General features: G+C 40.4%; 1 protein-coding gene across 1 annotated transcript in view; it reads right to left on the bottom strand.

Moving 5' to 3' along the window:
* Ifit1b (interferon induced protein with tetratricopeptide repeats 1B) overlaps window positions 1–15,629 on the bottom strand; it is a 68,572-nt gene that overhangs the window by 15,286 nt on the left and 37,657 nt on the right. The window lies entirely within an intron of this gene.

Below are 15,629 nucleotides of genomic sequence, written 5' to 3' on the forward strand. Positions count from 1 at the left end.
TCAAATTCAGTGTTTAGGTTCAATGTTGACCTGATAGGGAAATCTGATTTGGTTCTTGCCCAATTCAGTTTGCCAACAGAATGGTGGAAAGAATTAAGTTCATGAACCAAGGTATCACTGTGTAAATCAGTCCCGCCCTAGGCCCACCAGCTCTTTACTTAATTGCTAACTCAACCTATATATGAGGTCATTTTTAACAAATCCATAACTTGTAAAGGTAAGATTCAGTCAGGTCTACTTAAGAATGTACAAATAGATGACAGCACACGGATTAGGGGTACTGGGGGCTGTGATCCATCTATGACAGACAGCCCAGGAAATCTATCAGATTATGAAAAATTCTAGGTAGGGGAAAGGGCCCTTGACTTCCTATCAGCAAAATCTGAGTCCAGACAAGACATCCTGGCTTCTCAGCTGTCTTCTTTCCTTTCTTGCAAATAAAGTGATTTATTTTCCCTTTTTAAAGTTGGTCCCTTTACTCTTAAACTGGGGCTGGATGTACAGATCCGGTGATCTGCTCAGACAGCAGAATGGAGTTGCACATAGAACACAGACAACCCAGAGGCAACTTAAGGAGGTATGAAGAAAAGTTATCTGATAAAGGCTCTTGGAGCCATGAGTAACTGAAGCACTGAAGTTTTAGAGAGGTGGAATGTTGCAGATAGAAGTCAAAGTAGTATTGGACTGGGGCTCGGGATTTAGTTCGGAGGCATAGCATCTGTCTGGCAAGGTTGAGGCTATGTTTTCAATTCCCAGTACCATAAATAAATAAGTAAATAAATAAATCTCATACTGGACTGAATTTAGTCCCTTTCCAAAAGCCATTTACTGTCAGTCTGAGTATTTGATCTCATATCCTCCTGAATATTAAGTAAAACTGTTAGTCTCTGCCAAGCTAAGAAATGTGATAAAGATGAGAACTGAGTCTGTAAAAGAGGTTCTCGAATTTGATAAAGGAAATATTTGAGTCACAGAGAAGGGATTTTCCACTTTGCTATGTGATGACCTCACCCATATATTTTGTAAATATCCTATTCATGACTTCTTTTTTTCTCTGTAAAATACATGTAAAATACCCTGTAGGGATAATTTGAATCCATTTAATTGGGCCATAGTCACTCATGTTTGGCTCAGAATATACTTTTTTATTTCATGAAAAGAAAAATTACATTTTATGTTGGCTAAAGTTAAGAACAATATGCTTGTGCTGTATCTCAATCCTACTTGATACGTTTGTTCTGAGACAGAACATCACTTTGTCACCTAGGGTGGCCTCAAAGGTTTGCTCCTCTGGTCTCAGCCTCCTAACACCTGAATAGTTGGACAGGAGGTCAAAGACAGATGCAATAGTAGACACCCCTCAAAACATTACCATAATATAAAAGAGACATTTATACCACTAGAGACATTTATACCACTTGGAGAAATGAAGATATATACCAAAGGAAAAAAAATCGAGAATGCACAAAAAATCCATTGAATATGTTAGCAGCATCGTCCAGCTCTCCTTCCACGCTCACATGGTCTTTCCTTTCTGGCTCACATACACAGGTAACTGATATCTCTTTCTCTTTTTTAAAGACTCAAGCCCTATAGAATTGAGACTCATTCATTCGATCCCTTTTCTTCTAGTACCTGTTTATAGACCTCTATCTTCAAATAATAAGTATTGAGATGAACCTTAAGACGTGTTAAAGAAGCCAATGCAAAAGGACAATATTGGACTCTTTTTCTTTCTCTCTATTTGGTTGTGAAGTTTATCTCAGAATGTTGGGGCACAATTATAAGACCACATTTGTAAAACAGCAACCTTATAGATATTTCATGACACAAATTAGAGAGCAATCAGAGATCAAGTTTCTGCTGCTTCTGTTGAATTCAGTTGCCCAGCTGCAAACCTCTGTTAAGCAATGAGTTAATCATCTATACCATAAAGCACACCTGACTATTCAAGGACACTTTTAACTATGTTCTTCCTGTGGGACCCCCTCTCTTTGTTCCTGGAATGTTTCTATAGTACAATACACAATTCCTTTGTTTCAGCAAATCTGTTTATGATTAGTTTGCCTGTCAATATATGACTCAATGTGTGTAACCAATTATGTAATATTTTGTCACTTGCTTTGCACTTCCCACTTCTATAGGCTAAGTAAACTAAACTCTTTGTCAAGTTATGCTTGTTGCCTTTGGGAATGATCCTGCAACACTCTACTGGCATGAAGATTATCACTGCCTTCTCTTATATCTTCAGTGCAAAGAATTTTCTTTTCTGTTTGACTTGGGAATTTTCCCATAAGAAAAGAGTACTGTGAACTCTACTCCTGCTCTGATGAAACTTTGGGATATTTGATTATAGGTGTTTGGAGTGTGGCTTTCATCAGACATTTCTTTTCTTTTTTGAGACGGGGTCTGCTATATAGTTCAGGCTGGTCTTGAATTCACAATGTGGCCCCCATTGGGCCTCATTGCAGTGATCCTTTTGCCTCAGCCTCCCTTGTGCTGGGTTACAGGTGTGTGCCACCATGTCTGGCAACACATTTCTTTATCCTGGTTGACAGTATTATGCTGCAAGGTCTAAACCATGACCAGTTGTCTCTTTCACAACCAGCATGTGTACCTTGGCAGACTCCTAGTGGTTCTTGTCTGCCCTTGTTCATTTCCTTCACATTGCAGTAGCCTTGCTGTAGAGAGCTCAGATTGGAAAGATGGTAGAGGTGGGTGGCCACCTCCCAACAACATGCAAAATAACAACCAGTTGATTGCACATAGGTCCTAGAGAGAAGAGAGTGACACACCTTGTAGGACCAATGCTAAAGGGAATTGTGAGGGGGATGGATGCTCTGCCCTGAGTAGGGAGAGAAAGAGACAGAGACAGAGAGGTACATGGGTCCAAAGTTCAGCCTACACATAGGTGGATCTCCTGCAGAAAAATCTAGTTAGTTGTCTGGAGCAAGCTGGTCTTACTAAACAGCATCATGGTGTCATGGGGAGGTGGACCCTATGGCATATGTACCCTATCTATGCAGGGAGCAGGGGCCAGTGGAACACATCCAGTAGGTGTGCACCTAGCTGTCCTAAGGGAAGGCAGTCACCAGGGCACGGGTGGATCAACTGCACTGATAAGCAAGTGAGAAGAGCCAAATAACTAAAAGCTGTCAAAGAAGGATGTAGTCTGCTTCTTGTAGGAGAGAAGTCAGCTCAGACTGGAAATAAATTCTGAGGACCCTGAGGTCATGGGAGTTCACTCCAAGCATATAATGAATGATTTCATTTATATGAAGTGACTAGACACAGAGAATCTAACTTCTAGTGGCTGGGGACAGATGTGGGTATGGAGAGAGAAGCGGTAAGGGGTTTCTCCTCACAGTGGTGAAACTTGTTCTTGAACTTAAGTGTGTTGATGATTGCACAGCTTAGTCACTATGCTAAACACCACTGAATTGTATACTGAGAAAGATTAAAATGGTAAATTTTATCTTGCATGTATTTTATTAATATAAATTTCAGTTATTTTTGAAATCGTAGCAATACAATAAGAATATCATAAGTACTTCATTGACTTCTTTTGAGGATCAAATACAATTTTCATAGTAGTTTTAGAAGCCAGGCTGGCACGCAAGCACAAAGGAAGTTATAATTACCTTACAATATTTATTATTATTATTATTATTAATCATTATCATTTCAGTTATGAGTTACAACTCCGTGTTTGGAGGATAGGCCATCATAAAACTGAAACTGTGCCCAGCAAAACAGTGAGAGGATATTTACAAGCCAGTATTAGCTAGCTTTGTCCGCTGATATCAGGAGTTAGTTGGTGTCCCAGCCCCGGGTAAGTCCACGGAGACCCTAGAGGGGGAGTGGGGATGAGAAAAGAGACAAGAGACACGAAGAACGGAGACAAGACAGGATTCTGATCAAGTCTCATTTATTCAAAGAAAGAGTAATAATGAATATACTGTGTATTGGGGAAGGGGCTGGGTTCTGACATGTCAGCAGGTAACTTAGCAACAGTGGGAAGTTCTAGTGGGGGGGGCTATAGGGTAATTCGAATCTCCTGCGCACGGGCCCATAAGGCAGGCTAATTAGCATAATCACTGCACGGTGGAACCACAGGGACGTGTGACACACTAGGTGAGGAGAGATGGAAACTTAACTACTAAATAGAAACTTAACATTAAGATGCCTGTTGTCTTATTAACATAAGATGACGGCCAATTGCAGGGTTTCCCACAATTTGGCGTGGAATCTGTCGTGCCACACAGCTATTCCTACTTCACTTCTTTTAAGGAAGTTCACTGTGGATGCTCCCAGGTAGAGGGCTATAGGTAGACAGGACTCAGGGAAAGCAGGATGACAGGGACTGGTTGGCCTGCCTTTCTCAGGAAGAGGTGAGCTGCTGATCTTCAGTCCATTTGGACTTGGATCAGAGCCCAGCAGTAAGGAAGTGTAACCAGAATCAGTGGAGGAAGGCCATGAACTTATCCCAGTGCTTCCCACATTACCCAGCAGACTCTGACGGGCCAGGCCAGAGCTGACAGAGTGTGTGAGTCCACTTGCCTCCACTACATGGAGCAAGCTGAAAGCTATTTTTGTACCTAGACCATGTTTTCCACCTTCCCAAGATGAGACAGTGAGTTTGGTGGAGCATGTTTTAAGGCTTGGATCATTTTTCTCTTCCTGAAATATAATTTCCTTGTCTTTTCCCTTCTTTGGGCTGCAGTTTAAAACCATTTCCTTTTTCTGATGCTAACAAGAAATAAAAATGACAACATTAACACAACAACTTGTGTATGTGCTTGAATGTATTTGTATACAAATGCACGCACATGCACACACACACACACACACACACACACACACGCACACTTATTCCATAAGCAGATACTTGAAAGGTCAGGAAGCTTGACCTCGCTGATACCAATGCTAAGATAGGATCAACTAACAGTTTTTTGAAATCTTAGATGTGCAGCCAACAAAGACCACACCTCCCTCTATGTGGCTGCTGGGGACTTGACAGCAGTTCTGGAATGTTGTCAGCCAGTGGGATCCAGAAAGTGTTAGCCAGTGTGTCTGGTAATTTTTTGATTAAAAAAAACCAGGAGAGGGATACATAAAGAATTAATGGTTTAAGCCGGTGCTATGTTTTTGCAAGTGAAAGTTAGATGCTGAAACTAGAAAGTTAAATTCAAGCTGATCAGTTCCTGAAAATTAAGGAAAGATTCCTTCCTTCCTCTTTTTAAAGATTAATTTTATGGGTACATATTTGTGATCCATTGGTTTGGGGGAATTGATATACACATACATTTGTCCTTTTTTTGAGAACTGGTTTAGTGGAGACTATGATGATGCTTTGAGGTGTGAACTTATTCCACTCTCTTAGCTTATTGCTAGCTAGTACAGAGTGTGCTGAGCCTCTAGCTGGACACTGTGGAAACAGCTGTGTGACCTTGTGGAGATCGCACCTCATCTTTTGCCCTTCTGCTTTCCTATGCTGGCATTTTGGGTGTTAGAGTTTGCATCTGGGGTTCCCCTCAGTGCCTCCAGTGTGGAGTGTCCAGCCCTTAGCTGGTGGTATTTTTTGTAGTAGAAAAATTAGGATGTGGGTTACACTGGGGATATCAGGTAACCTGGACTGCGCTTAAGAAGGGTGAATCTTACGCCAGCACCTTCTCCTCTCCCCATTGTGATTCTGAGGTGAGCAGCCTCCTTCACCAACTGCTCCTATTAGCATGATGTGCTGCCATATCACAGCCTAAAAGCTATGGAGCCAGTCAACCAGGACAAAACAATTTGAAATAGTGAACTGAAATAAATACTCCTCTTCCATCCTAATGTTCTCAGATATTTTGTCACTGTGGAGGGAAGCTTATTAACATGTCAAGTCTTCAAAAAAATCAAATTAGTGCTTTTCTTCTTTTTTGTTTCCATGGATTGAAGAATTCATGACCTTGTGCTCACCAGTCAGGTGCTTATGTCACTGCGCTAAATCCCTGGCCTAACAAGTTAGCTCTTAATGATTGAGTTTTTTGTTTGTTTGTCAGTTTGCTTTGTATTTTGAGTTTTCCAGGTGAATCTAGAGATAAGAATCTAAGGTGATCTGAATCCCTTGAAATCATTCTAGTATATACCCACTATCATCACAGCCATGCAAAGATCTTTTGGTGTCATGACAACTGCCTAACCTGACTCAACTTGCCTATGTAGCCTTCTGTGTTCATAGTAATATATCAAGAAAAATGCAGTTGGGCTCAATCTACATCTCAGGCACAGTTTTGATTTTAGGGGTGTCACTGAGCTCTGTGTCTTCAGCAATTTGCTGGAAATTGTGCCACTCTGCTGACACATAGGACAAAATGATGATTTTGTAGAATCTCCCATAAAGTAAATTCACCCCAGCTACAGTTATTTTAATAATCAGAGAACCTTTCTTGAAAGGAGACTGTCAAGCTTGCTTCACTGTGGAGTGAATACAGATGTTCTGAACTGGTTGCATATATATTTGTACGTCTTTGTTAATCATCCTTGTCCTCATGGCCTGGAGGTAATAGAAACACAAAAATCTTCACAAATAGACAAGAGTGTCAAGCCAGAGAGAGAGAGAGAGAGAGAGAGAGAGAGAGAGAGACAGAGAAAGACAGAGAGAGACAGAGAGAGACACAAAGAGAGAGAGAGAGAGAGAGACAGAGACAGAGACAGAGTGACCAGCTGTGAGAAACTACTTCAAATCAGTGAACTCCTATTTCCGAGGCTGATAAGTGTCTGATTTGAAACAGATTGGTAGACTTTACCACCTTCCACACACCAGAGTCGTCTAGGGAAATTTTAAAAACCATGATAATTAGGCTGCACCCCAAACCAATGGAACATACTTCTAAGAGCGGGCCTCCAGCATCAGTACAGGAAACAAACAAAAAAATTATCAGGTGGTTTGCAAGGGCACTGGAGCATGGAATGGCAGCTTACCTGGTGTTTATTGTGTGTCTGAAACTGTCCATTCAATCCCTGGCCCAACTTCCCTTTTCCTAAGGCCCTGATTCAGGGTCTCAGGTAACCCGGGCTTAGCTTTCCCACCAACTATGGGCAAGGAATTTCTCTGTCTTTTCTATACCTGAAACAAGACATGGAAGAAGAATGCCATTTGAAACAGATTGCTATTATTTAGGCAGATGCTGAGTCCTACCACTGATATGTTTCAAACATCTACCCGGGTTACTAAAAAGAATGTAGGATACAAAATTCCCATTTTCAACGATCATTGCTCTTTGTTCAAAATGTGTTCCTGACTTGCTCAACATTATGTGGCCTCAGTAACCTGGTTATCTACTGAAAGGAAGAAACAAATTTCCTCTTAGAAACAAATTCTGTCCCCAAACAGATTTTCCACAGCGTGCTTCTCTGTGTTCTAAGGCATTCATCCCATTAGCACGTGCAGCACAAGGGGCTGTACTTATCTTGCATGACTATAGTTAAAGTAAAGCGTTATTGTGACCTTGGAGGATGTACACTGACACTTACACCAGGGTCATAAAAAAGCTAAGGCTTAACTGAAGTCACTTCACTTTTCTTAGAGAATTCTGCTCATCCAAGTCAAGTTTATAGATACATAGGAAGCCCTTCTAGACTGATTGCATTGCTTAAAGTCAACTGAACGGATAAGGAAAATGTCCCAGCCATCTCTGTATACAATTATTCGTGGAAATAGGGCCAGGTTCAGCCAAAATGGAAACAATTGTTCTTCTTTTAAGGAGAATTGTCCAGATGGTCCGCCATATAGATATTTTTCCTTATGATTTAAAATTTGGTATTAAAACCAAGTTTGGTGTCACAAACCTGTCACACACACACGTCTCAGCACTTGGGAGGCTGAGGCAGGCAGATATCTGCAATTCTGAGGCCAGTGGGGACTGCACAGTGAACTTTTAATTTTTCTATGCTCACTACACACCTATTCATCTACTCAGCTCTGGTCATCAGCTGATCTTATTCTTTGCTGTTGCATAAAAAGCAGCCAGTACAATTAACTGAAAAACATCTCTCCATGTATATATGAATTGGATAAAAGACTAATATGATTTCTAAACAAGGTCCGAAATAGGCCAGCTTTTAACTATTGTCCCTCCCATATAGGTAACATATTTATTCCCCAATATTTTCATTTTAATATTAGCCTCGAATTCTTAATGAAACCCCAGTTTCCTTGTATTCTTCATGGGTCCTTAATATTTGTAGCAGCTAGTGATAATGATAGAGGGGAACAAAACTCCCACACCACGGGAACAATGAAAGTTAGGGGCAAAATATATTTATTGAGAGAAAGACAGAAGGGATCCTGAGTGGGTTGCCAAAGAACCTGTCTTTTCTAGAGGCTTTTAGAGTCTCTAGAACATGAGGTGAGATGGGTCCACGATGGGGAAAACATAGGAACTCTCAAGGAAGTGGGCATGAGATGGGACAGAACTGTGGTCAACCAAAAAGATTAATTGTTCAGGTAAAATTGATTAATCGGGGACAAATGGGGAAGTGAGGCATGTACCAAAACGGTATGCTTAAAGAGCAGTGACTCTGCTGAGACGGTGACTCCTGGCTTCCTCAAGGTGATCCATACCTATTTAGACTATCAATCCCTTATGTTTATACTTAAGGTATGGGTGCATCTGTTTTGCCTTTTATCTTGAGGTCTGGCCCACAGCAGACGTGTCTGTCTCCTCCAGCGTTGCAATGTATCTGCAATGGGCTCCTTTGAGGGCCCAGCCTTGTATGACTGCCTATGGTATTTCTAATTAAGTAAGCTGCCCGTAACACTCTCACACCTACATCTGGTCTACCCAGAAGTATATTCAGTTTTTTGTTTGGGTTTGGTTTATTTTGTTTTTCAGTAAGGAGAATGAACCCAGGTTCAGTGCTTGCCATACCCCCAGCCTCTATCAGCAAATTCTATCAGCTCTACCAGTGCAATATATCCAGAAGCAGATCAGCACTCCCATTTCTGGTGCTCAGTCCAGTTGCCTCCATCTCACACAGGCAGTAGACAGCCTCCAACCTGGGCTTCCTGGTCCCACTTGGGCGCACTCCCCACTCATCAGCCAGAGGGAATTTTTACAATCTAAATCCAGTTCTGTCACTTTTGCCTTTAAAACCCTCCCAATTGACCGTGAAAGCCCAAACCCTGCAGGACTCCTGGTAAATTGGCCTTTTTACTTTTGGGCCTCTGAGATCCCTCTCTGGCCTCTATCAATAGCGCTACCTCATCACAGTTCCTTCTGTCACTCTGCATTTTACTCCACTGGTTTTAGCCTCTCTGGTGCTCTGGTTTCCACAGACCAAGTAAAAACATGTCCTGCAATCACAAGGCCTCATTTTGACCTCTGGTCAAATGCCAACGTGTCCCATAAACCGTAGCTTCTGCCCCCTCGAATTTAGCAACAGCATGCATTTCATGTATCCACTTCACCCCCTCAAGCTGTGAGAATCAGGAACTTTGTGTTACTTATGGATGCCTAACTGAAAAGTGCTTGACTACCTACACACGTTTATAAACAGTTAAGAGATTCAGGCCTGGAGCAGTGCGCTCATGTAAGATTCTGACCATCTATGCAATATGGTCAACTCAAGAGATCCAGCCAGTTCTGTCATCCTGACAACAGTGGGCAATCACTCCCGTTGCCCCATCTTCCCCAACACCAGTTCACATCAAGTCTTCGTACACAGGGCCACTCTCTCCAGGTTTGCTTACCCCTTTAGAACCCAGCGTAGCTTTCCTGAAAGCACAGGGTAGCTTTCCACTCCTTTACCTGTGGAACACAGTGGAGCTTTCCTGATCATTGTTCCAGGGTGGGCGCTAGGTCCACCCCACCCTGACTGCTCATTGTACTCCAGCTTTTGTGTTTTCCTGCCTCCTCCAGAGCTCTTAGATTCCTGGAACCAGGTTCAGTGACCTCATGTCAGTGAGTCCCCACCCTGTCTAGTAATTTTCAACTTCAATTTTTTTTTTTTTTTGGTAAGAAAGCTAACAGGGGAGGGAGATGGGATGCAGCTGTTGAGAGAAGGAAGGGAAGTGCACAGCAGGAGCTAATTCCTCTTAGGGGTGGGAAGGCAGGGAGTTAGGGTAGTCACAGTCTGCAGGTAAAGGGCTCATCTGAGAGGGGAAGGTTTGCCTGGAGAAGAAGCTCTGCTGCAGCCCAGGGAGGTTTGGTCTCATTCCTCTCTGAATGGGAGCAGTGCTTGAGTTTGGGGGTAAGAGGTGGGTAGACTATTTGGAAGAGTTGGAGGTGGTGGAGTAGATGGGGTGAGGTAAGTCAGGTGGAGGGAGGACCTCTTTACCAAGGATATGCTGGAGAATTAACTTTTTTTGGGGGGGGGCCCTTTAAGGTTCTGTTCTAGTTGGGCCCTGGGAGAAAGACTTCTCTGTCCCTTTTTTCCCTCCCAGAGTAGTACCCGCGGTGGGAGAATCTCAGCAATTTCTAATCAGGAATGTGTCTTCGGGAACTGGTCAGGGTTGCCAGGTTCTCCAGCCACTGCTGTCCATATAGCTTGGACCATCTCAGAATCTACAGTTCCCTCTGATGTTCCCTCAACTGTTACAGGCAGCTGAGCTAGTTGGAAATATTATAGGCAGTCAGACAGTGCTGGACCCTTGAAAAAGTCAACACCAAGGACCGAATGTCTTGTGACCTTGGAGGAGACACACATATCTTGCTATGGACCAGATCTTAAAACGGAAGGCAAAACAAATGCAACCATATCCTTTAAATATAAACCTTAGGGTTTAGCTACGATCACCTTGAGAAGCCAGGAGTCACCATCCCAACCCCCTACAGGAAGAGTTACCGATCCATAAAGAATGTTTGGTTGCTATGTGACTGGCTTCCCCATTTGTCCTTGATTTAGTCAATTTACCTGGACAATTAAACTTATTAGTTGGCCATAGCTCTTTCCCACCTCATGCCCATCTGCATTGCAAGTTCCCAGTTTTCTCCACTTTAGACCTGCCTTGCTTCATGGTTTTACTCTATAAAAATACAGAAATCTTTGGCAACCCACTTGAGACCTCTTCTGTCTCTCTCTCAGACAGAAGCTTTCTTTCTCTCAATAAATACTGCTGCTCTTAACCTCTGTTGTTCCTAAAATTTGTTCTTTGATTTTAGAGAACACAAACTCGTACTGGACATACTAGGTCAGGAATTTCATTCCCCTACATCAGGATGGGCAGAAGGGTTTCAGTACCATCTAGAATTATGTAAGCTGTTTGGGATATGAAGGCATTTTGAGGCTTCTTTGTGAGCCAACATAAAGTTGAAGGTTTTGAACTATCTGTCAACAACAAGAAGAACAAAAAGTTTGGATTAAGAGATTTCAACAGAATAGAGACACTGGTGATGTGTTTGAGGAACTTGGTTGTAAACTGTCTAAAAATAAAAGTGCTTTTATTACTTTATAGCTCCCTAGAAATGCTTTAGTTACATGTGACTTAGAAAGAGGTGACTTTATTGTGATACACCATGGCTGGCAAAACTGAAATCACACTCTCAAACTATTCTTAAGAGGATTCTTTGGAATAACTTTGACTAAAATAATATTCACAGTGGCTTCCCCTACTCTTTACTAGATTAGTGACATTTATAAGTAAGAGCTTTTGCTACCTGAAGTGGCTCATAAACAATATAAGAATCCAAGCAGCCGTACTGATAAATTTGGAATTTAATTAGCCGAGCTCAGTGACCACTCAGGTGAACCCATTTCAGAATCTTACTGAGTGGCCCTGAACTGGAAAATTACAAAGCTTTTAAACAAAGAATCACAAAAAGACATCCTGTTGGAAACAATTTAGCTAGAATCTTACATTAATTTTTGGTTGACATCTGTATCATGCTTCTTTTGTTGAGCAGGTTAACTTTTCTCTTGTGGAAACAGTTCATCCTGCTCTTCTCATGGGGCTTATACTTTGAGTAATTTTCCATTTTCCTGAATACAAGGTGCCAGTTAAATGCAGGACTTAAGATGGTGTCAATTATGCGAAGCTACAACACTACCCACTGATCATAAGCTACTTGGCTAAGATTTAAATTCCCCCCCCCCATTTTTATTTGCCAAAACTTCTCTGCTGAAAATTGACTTTTTGTTACATTCCTTAACTGGAAAATTGGAAAATTTGACTACAGATGTTTTGCCTTTGTGGGGAATATTGTTATTAAACTGGCTTCTTTTTCTGTACTTTATCAATAGAGCCAGGATAAGACATGTAAACTTCTGAACAATGATTTCTAAATTTCAACACAATGAAAAATGTTTCAAAATGTGGGACAAGAGGTTTCAAATTGAATAAGACTTATTCAGTTTTGCAAAAAAAAAAAATGCTTTAAAAAACAAGAGCTCATATTAACTTGCAAGCTATCTCCTTTATATTTTCTTGTTATAACTTGAAATTTTGCCTTTAGATATGCAAATTTAGGATAAAATATTGCTTTAGACTGTAGGAAGGAAAATCATGCCAATAATGTAATTTAGAAAGCTGGTAAATGATAATTTAAATTTTTATTTTATGTGTGTTGGCATGAAAGTTTGTATTAAGTGTTGTATCCTATGTGTGTGCTTGTGTTTGCATATTGTTTAAATGGGACCAGGTAATTTAAAGGTAAAAGCACTCAATAACTTAAAAAGTATAAATCTAAATACCTTTTTGTCCACATGATTTAAGGGAATGTTTTAAAAGATGTATTGAAAGTGTCCTCAACTGGAAACAAGTGCTTTGCTTGTGTTTGCTGATCAGAATTATATATTAGGTATCTGACTTTAGCAAAAATTTCAGATTTCAAAGTGCTATAAAAATTGAAGCGCATAAAAGACTATAAATAAGTTTTTGAGTCTGTTAGAAGACTTATAGACTTGGGAATCAGAATTATTTGCACACCAAGATTATGTAAAGATAATAATGGCTGAGCATTCTCTGATTTTTAGCTTGTCAGAAAATGTTATGTCAATATAGAGAGAGGGTGCTTCTAATAATAAAAAGTGTCAGAAGTTCAGTGAGACAACAGACATCCCATACGGTCTATTACAGTAGGCGAGCGGAAGCAGTTAAACGTTTGTTAGATACTATCTAGTGGAAGTTCATTTGAGAGCTTCCCTAGTAGGTCTGTGCGAAACAATAGCCAATTTGGTCTTTTGCGTTAACGTGTGTCTGACTAAACATTGTCCGGCTGTGCTCTGTCTTCCTACTTTCCTGGTAACGAGATAGAAGATTAGGGCACAGCGAAAGCTGGCCAGGGAAGTAGATGTGACCTGTTAACTACAAGATCCTGGACACATACACAGAACTGTTTTGAAAGCCCAGCATGTGGACTTCTCAGGAGAGCTTGAGCAGGTTTTTGATAGGATGGCCTAGATTTGACATCAGTCTGAGGTGTGGGATTCCTGCACCACCTCTCAGGACCTGAATGTAGAAGTGCTCATGGGTTTCCTCAAGATTTGGACAGTTTGATTCCCGTACCCAAATCTTTAAGATAAAAATAACCTGAAGTCTAACTCCAGAGGGAGAGCTGAGCAACCCAGAATCCAGTAACATTCACTTGGCAAGCCACTTTTGGAAGCAGGCTACCTGATAACAGTAATGCTGGGTTCATGTTTGTATGAGCAATCATTTCCACAACTCTAGAATTATGAAGCCAAGAGGTCCTACTATGAGACAAGTGTTTCTGATACAGAGATAATATCCTTCAAATAAGATATAAGGAAAATATTGTAACTCCCAACCTGTTAGAGGCCTGATATGCTGAGTTTGTGTTTTCTAAAATTAAAGAAGGAATTCTAAAATCCATAGAGGTTAAGAACAGGGAATACTTATTAATCAATACATTGCTCCTGCCAGAGAGACAGGAAGGGAGCTAAATGGGTAACTGGTGTCCCCACTTTATAGGGAAATTTTATAGAGCAAAACCTACATGGATACAAAATGGGTTATAATTATAATCGATCAATAAGATTGTAAGTATAGCTGCTTAGGTAATATTGATCCAATGGGAAAGCAAATCACATCGCTAGTGGACATGGAAAAAATGAAGAACCTCTCAGGCAGGTGATGGGTTGGTGGGGAGAATCCTGGTTGCCCACCGAGGTAACAACAGATGCTTCTCTAGATTTTATTAGAACAAGTGTTATCACTTTTCTTATCCCTTGGGGAGAATGTAGGCCTGATGATTTTATTGTTCTCTTGAGACATGGCATGGCAGCCAACCGATGCACCTCTGGCCACTGTCTGGTGCATTTTCACCTTTTGTCCTGACTCACCTGAGGGCCTACCTCTACATGATTGCCTATAATATTTCTAACTTAGCTACATATAATATTTTCTCCAGAAGTTCTTGAATCTTTCTAGGTCTTCTGCGATTTGTCATTTTAAATGTCCATGATTAGTACTGTTACTTTTATAGTCTTCCAAGTGGATTTACTAATGGGGTCCCTCTTATTCTGGGTAGTTAATTTTTGGAGGCATGAAAGTTTATTTAAAAAAAAGTCATGGGATCTGGGCGTGGTGGTGCAAACCTGTAATCTCAGAGACTGAATCAGGAGGATTGCCATGAGTTCAAGGTCAGGCTGGACTACAGTAAGTCCAAGGCCAGCCTGAACTATACAGTGAGACCCTGTCTCAAAACAAAAACAAAAGCAAAAACAAAAACAAAAATAATAAATAAATTATTGGTATCATCAATGTAAATATGCAAGTTCAAAGACTCCAGAAACACCCTTAAAGCATTTTTAAATGATCTTCTGATATAGTGCATGAAGATTCAATTCTGAGTATTGACAGCAGCTTTTAAAAGGGTTTTTTCCTGAGCAAGAAAAATTGTTCTGTCTAGTTAATCATCTAGCTTAACTTGTGTTTTTCAGATATTTCTCATTTTGTGAACATAGTTAACTGTTTAAAATTAAACAAATATATAAGTAAAATATCTAGGTTATTTATAATTAAGATGCAATACTAAAGATGTTTGCTAGGTACAAAGTCATGTATTCTTTTATCTCAAAATTTATAAATAATAATGTATTTCAGTTCATGTGTATTTCATAGATTGTATGTATAGCTATATAACAATGATATAACGTCAAATGATATCTGATCCAGGAAGAATCCTGGGAGGAGACAGCCAAAAGCCCACAAGCCAGCCTCTGTGGTAAACTGTGCAAGCCATGCAGGCCCCAGGAAGAGGAAAGTCTGATGCTTTTAATAAGTTTTAGAGTAACTATTCTAGAGAGACAATAAGTTTCTGAAATTGAAGACCTGTCACACTAGCTTATTTTTTTGAATGAGCTTTAACAAAAAAAGCGATTTTGTGGACTATATCTGCTCATTTTAAGATATTACAAAGTTAATAATCTGTACAAATGCAGGTTGTTTAGTATTCTAGTAACAGCTGGTGTTTTAAAAAAGAAACAATTTGTAGTAGAGTTAATAGCTATAACTTACCTGGTCTGCTGATGAATTTGTTTATGTTGCGTACTGTTGATAGTTTTAAGAGATGCTGAAAGGCTTGCTTGCTTCTCTGTTATAAAGTTATTTTACTATCTATTCTTCCGTTAAATTAAGTACTTAAGATGAGTTTTGTACTGCAAAGTCTTATAAGACTCAGAAA

The sequence above is a fragment of the Cavia porcellus genome, unplaced genomic scaffold (genome assembly GCF_034190915.1).
Source record: "Cavia porcellus strain 051 isolate PalLab524CR breed Dunkin Hartley unplaced genomic scaffold, mCavPor4.1 scaffold_28, whole genome shotgun sequence".
Taxonomy (NCBI): Eukaryota; Metazoa; Chordata; class Mammalia; order Rodentia; family Caviidae; genus Cavia; species Cavia porcellus.